The sequence below is a fragment of the Psammomys obesus genome, unplaced genomic scaffold (genome assembly GCF_907164565.1).
Source record: "Psammomys obesus unplaced genomic scaffold, mPsaObe1.curated_primary_1811, whole genome shotgun sequence".
Taxonomy (NCBI): Eukaryota; Metazoa; Chordata; class Mammalia; order Rodentia; family Muridae; genus Psammomys; species Psammomys obesus.
In genome coordinates, this window is record NW_026593286.1 from 36443602 (window position 1) to 36449700 (window position 6099).

The 6099-nt window shown below is 42.7% G+C and overlaps 1 pseudogene; it reads left to right on the plus strand.

The window, feature by feature from the left end:
- Positions 1-224: 224 nt before the first annotated feature.
- Positions 225-303, plus strand: LOC129684087 (small nucleolar RNA SNORA48; annotated as a pseudogene).
- The last annotated feature ends 5796 nt before the right edge of the window (positions 304-6099 follow it).

The window sequence follows — 6099 nt, forward strand, 5'->3', positions numbered from 1 at the left end:
GGCAGCTGAAAGGAGGAGATGGTTTCCCTTTGTTCCCCTCCCCTTGCTTGTTCTGCTTCTTGCTCACAGACCCTTGCCTTGACACTTCAACTTTCTGAAACAATGTCCCTTAGCAGTGACTGAATCAGTTTTGGAGGTTTTTATTATAGAACCAGTCTTTTCCCTATTATTACTCATTGATACAAAGCTTTTATTTATTTTTTCTTTTACTGAACATAGATTCTTGTCCCTGGCAATGGGCAAAGAGACATCTTGTTAGTGGTGTTGTTCTTATATCAGTCAGGAGCAGAGTAGACGGCACTGTAAATGTTTCTATTTCCTTAGATAATGGGGTGAGATGAGAGCCCTACCGAAGCTTTACTAACACATGGCCTGGGCCAAGCCCAGAGCATTCCTATCTAAATGTTCCTAGGCTTAGGCCTAGAAGCTTCTAGCCTTTGTACAATCCAATCTTCTGCAAGCCCAGATCGTCATGAAGGCTTCAGCTTCCAGCCTTTGTTTGCTAGCCTAGGCATAGAATGTTTTCAGCCTCAGAAACTTAACTGCTGAATAAACTCACCCTTTCCGGTTTTTTCAGAACTCCAGCTGACTGGTTCAACTCAGCTGTTCTGGCTCAAAACTCTCTAATCAGCTTCTCTTGACTTCTCACCGAATTGTTCTGCTTTGAAAAACAGCCTCTGAACTCCATGAACTGAACTGCACTGAATTGCCCACACCAAACTCAACTGCACTGCACCCATCTCTTCTGGTGAGTATCCAATCTCTGACTTACTACATCAAATCTTTCTCTGATCCTTCACTTTGTCTGTCCCTCAATTAGACATCATTGTTTTGGATTAAAGGTGTGTTTATATTCCAGCCAGAGGGATTAAAAGTGTGTATTCTATCCAGAGGGATTAACTATGTCTACTAAGGGCATGTTTGTATTCTAGCCGGATCACAGAGACCTAGGTCTACGAATGTGATCTCTTGACAGAGTAGCCATGTGGTTGGATAAAATTTCTCTACATGGCAGTTCTTTGTTTATCCTATCTTTGATGCCTGGCTTGGTGGCCAGAATTGTCTTATGGCTAGGACTCATAAAAATCAAATCAAATCAAATCAAATCAAATCAAATGCAGGCAGTGCAATGTGGGAGATGGAAGACAGACAGACAGATATCTGCAGACTGCCATGTCACCCCCAAACCTGTCCTCAGCTCATGGCACAGGCTGGCCTGCTTGCTACCACATCATGGAGCGGGATGGAGGGAGTCACCCAGGCGCCTGCCACCAATGTGGGAGTATGTGGTGGTCAGATGAGAAAGAGAAGTGGAGCAGCTTCATCACTGTGAAGAGAGATGGAACTAGAGACTGGAGGGCAGAAAGAAGTAGCCTTTTGTGGGTGGTGAGCCCTGACATCTGAGGCCATGATGAGGTACTAACCCGGGATACTGCTGAGAGCCGTGTCTGGGTCCTTGGCTACAAGTGGCAGAGCTCAGTGTTGCTGTCTATGGTTCGTTTTATCACTAGAGAATGTGGGGATGCCCCTGGTTGCGGCAGCCGCCTGGGACCATGTGTGTGTCTGTCCCTGTCTCTCACTGAGCTTGTCCCATCTCTGCACTAGAGTGCACACGCTGCATCTTCCCTAGGCAGCACAGTGGAGCTGACCCTGGTGGCTGAGGTGTGGACAAGCTGGCGCGGCCCCAAGGGCATGAGTATCGGGTAGCTGCCATGGTGTAGTGCGGACGCAGACCACACAGTGATGAGCTCGGGAGCGCTATCCCCGCCCCTCACCAGTTGCAGCACTCAGAAGAGTGGGCCCTGCACCTAATCTGGGAAGCCTAGTAGAGCTGGCTCTGTTGGAAGGGGTGCAGAGTGTGGGCAAGAGTGTGGGAGAGGTGGCCCTGCCACTCATCTGAACTCTGATGTCTGATTTGAGGTGGTGAGGCTGAAGGGGCGAACCTTCTCTTTCCCCACCTCATCACCTTCAGTATCCAGAGCTGGCCCCTGAGGTCATGACAGTGGGAGTGCTAGCCCTGCCCCTCATCAGCTACAACACTGAGAAAAACAAGATCTGAACCTAGCCTTGGCAACACAGTGGAGCTGGCCCTGGTGGCAAAGACGCAGGTGAGCCAGCCCTGAGGTGTGGGGACCGGAGAGCTGACCGTACCTCCTGCTGATGGCAGCATTAACTGGCCCAGCCAGAGCAGTGCTGGAGAACTTGCCTTGTGGTGCAAATAAGGGGGAGCGGCTGGCTGACCAGCTAGCTCAGCTAACACCCAGGCCTCGATCCAGGTGTCTGAATCGGCCCACTCCAGAATTATCATCTGTGAATGACTGGGGTGTGTGAGAGGGCCAGCATTGCTGTTTCAAAGCTGCAGGATCTCCACAACACAGGGCAACAACAGGAAAACCCAGAGGAGTTCTGGCGGTGTCCCAGAAGCCAGAGACCTCAGACCAGATCCATGACTCAGTGCAGTGAACATTTGTAGGTGAAGGTGTGTGAGCAAAGGGGTGCGCTGTGAGCACATTGTGACATTCTACAGCTTCCACAATCAGGTGTTTACTATGCTTTGTTTTGTTGTTGTGTGTGTGTGTGTTTCATTTGGGGGTTGTCAGGGGGAAGAGTAGATGGGGGGGGCAGAAACATGGGCAGGACTGGGGTGCATCATGTGACACAGACTCAATAAAGATTTTTTTTTTTTTTTAAAGAAAATAAAGGGCTGGAGAGATGGCTCAGAGGTTAAGAGCACTGGCTGCTCTTCCAGAGGTCCTGAGTTCAATTCCCAGCAACCACATGGTGGCTCACAACCATTTGAAATGAAATCTGGTGCGCTCTTCTGGTATGCAGGTGTGCATGCAAACATACATTGTATACATAATAAATAAATAAATTTTAAAAAAGAAAATAGATTCTTTAACCACACAATCTATCCCGATTACTGTTTTCTCTCCTTCTACTCTTCCCAGTATATAACCCCCCTCCTACTTATACTTACTTTCTCTCAGTAAGCAAGAGCAAGCTTCTAAGAGATAATATTAAAATACAATCAAATTAAATATAATTAGACTTAGGAAAATCTGTTACATTGAAGGAGGATGAGAAAAACCAACCTTCTGGGCCAGGATTCGTTGATTCCTTCTTGGATGACATGCTAGAGCAGTAGTTAATGAGGCCCCTTTCTTGGAGGTCTGAGTTTCAGCTTTGTTTCCACAGGGCCCTGTGGATGGAGCTGCTTCCTTCCTTCATTACTCTCTTCTAGGGATTCCTTTGTGTTTCTAATGGTTTAGCCAAGTAAACATAAGGCCATTGTGACAAGTGGTATTCATTTATTTATGTTTTAAACTACTCAGTTAACCAGGTAAGAGTTGTCAGAAATTCATTGACTAAATCCTCTGTGTCCCGATTTCAAGTCAAATGGGGATACAGGTAATATTTTAAAATATGCTTTCAGTCAGGCTTGTGTCTCTGTGGTCTATCAATGGTGTTTAGTGAGATTATTTTCCCTGTGCTAAGTTGTCATGTACACAGCACAGGCCACAATTTATCCATTCTTTTTAGGGAGAACTATTTGAAAAACAGTGGTTTAAATATTTTGTAATGATTTACTGAACATGTGGCTGAACATTTTACACATCTGTTAGAGGTTCACAGATAGTTTAAGAGTAACTTTGGTTGAATATTTTATACATGTTTTTGAGATTCACGTATCTGTTACCAGCTGCTGCATTTTCTGATGTTTAGAACACTTGCTTTCTTCTTAACCTCACTAATATAGCTGGCTGTATTTGCACTACAGCCACAAAAGAGCATATAGTCCCACAAAAGAGCATATAGTTTCCCATTGCTCGCTAAATGTTGTCAAGCTTCCCAATTCTTTATTTTCCTTCTTTATTTGTGTGCGTGGTGTGTGTATATCCAAGTTTCTGTGAGCATCTTTGTCTGTGAGTATGCGTGTTGATGGCAGAGGTCAGTGTTGGGGGTCTACTTTAACTAGCCTACACTGTATTTTTTGAGGCAGAGTCTCTTCACTGGATCTGTAGCTTACTGACTGGAGAGTTTGGCTGGCCAGTGAGCACCCGGGACTCTCCTGCCTCTGCCTCCCCAGCGCTGGGATTACAGGCATGCCCTGTTGCACCCTACTTTCTCGGCTGGGTATTCACGCTTGTGGGGCAAGCACTTTCGCAAGTGAGCTCCAGCTCCTTAACTCTCAAAAAGCAGTCTGTGTACAGGTGTGCAGACGCCTCGGAGAGAAAAGGGTGTCAGATCCTCTAGAGTTGACAGAGGGCGGCTCTGAACCACCTGATATGGGTCCTGGGAACTGAACTCCAGGCCTCTGCAGGAATAGTGTGGCACTTGCTTTGAATGAAAATGGCTCCTGTAGGCTTGCCTATTTGGATGCTGATCCTCCTAGATAGAGCTTTCTGGAAGGGATGAAGGAGTAGGAAGTATGGTTTCATTTTGGGAAAAGTGACAAAGACAAGTAGTAGATGTTCTTAATTTCAGCACCAAATTTCCTCTTAATTTTTAGTGTGAAATAATTTTATTTTAGTCTGCACTTTGTGAAAGTCAAACACTTTTTCCTGTTTCTTGGTCATTTGGATTTCCTGTTATTTTGAATTTTTTGTGTTATTCATTACGTTCTTGAGTTAGTGTCATTTTACTGATTTGATATTTTAAAAAGGTTTTGTACTTTAACATTATGTTTAAAAAATGCTTTTAAGCATATTTACCCAACTTGTTGTATCCCTTCATTTTTATATAATCTTTTCATTTAGATTTATTTTAACTTATATCCTTAAATTTATTAATCTTGATATTTAGCTTTCAGAAATTTATTAGAATTTACTAGTCTCTTAACTTCTTCATTTCTTTTCCTACCTCTGTCTTTCCCAATATAATTTAAATTTACTTAGTTTTTATTTCATAGTATTTTTTGGATATCTTTAAATCTCCTGTATAAACTTATGGTATTTTCTATTTCAGTTATTAAGCTGTTTATTTTACTTAAAAATCTTTGCCTATTTTAAGTAGCACACATTTTTCTGAAATTTCAACAGTTTATTTTTTCAAAAATTACAAACATATATATTTTATTCTGGTGTCCTGGCCAGAGGTCTTCAAAGAGATATAAAAGGAAGATGATTAAATACATAAAGAGAGTGAATGTGTTAGGGTGCTGGCACATGGTTATGAGGAAAAGGAAGTACTTATGAGAAACATCTAAAAGTTGGAGATGTAAAGAAACAAAGTATAGGTTGGTCATATTTTGATCATATATCTATGAAGTACCATCAGCCAGAAAAAATTTAAATACATTTTTGAGATTATGATATAAGTACATCATTTCCCCCTTCCTTTTCTACCCTTCAAACCCTCCCATGGGCCCTCTCCAGCTCTCTTTCAAATCCATGACCGATTCTCTTTAATTGTTGTCTCTCTCTCCCTGTCTTTCTCTCTTCCTGTCTCTCTTCCCCCCAACAAACATACACACACAAACACACACATACACACACATTTTTAAATATATAAATACAACCTGCTCAGTCCAGGTTGTATAGGAAGATTTAGTGCTTTTATATTCATAGACTCCATGCTTAAATCAATTTTCTAAATTAGCTAAAATTAAAATTAAATGCAACTTTATTGTTTTAGATTACCAGATAAAGTGGTAATTCTACCTTCTTTCCTCTTGTAGAAAAAAACAAAACAAAACAAAACAAAAAACAAAAGAAAGAGCAAAAGAAAGTTTTAAGGGAAAAGAATATAGAATCCTTTTAGCTGACATTGTATTACATGGTAGTTACTGCCCTGACCCGCGGGACTCAATTATTCGCGGGGTTCAAAGGGGTGAAAAAAGAAAAAACGGGTGGGGAAAAAAAGAGCGAGACCAGGCAAAATTTTGTCGAGGTCTGTTTATTGCTCGCTGGAGCTGTACTTATATATTTTTTGAAATAAGGAAGCGACTACCCTCCCGAGCGGGGAAAGGGGGCAAATTATCTCTTGCGTAAGTGGCACATTCCGTGTCTCTACCTGGGGTAGATAAAATCAGTCAGGGCGGGGTGGTGGTGGTTTAGCAACCTTTCGGGAAGTTCCGTCCAGGTGGTTGAACTTGAT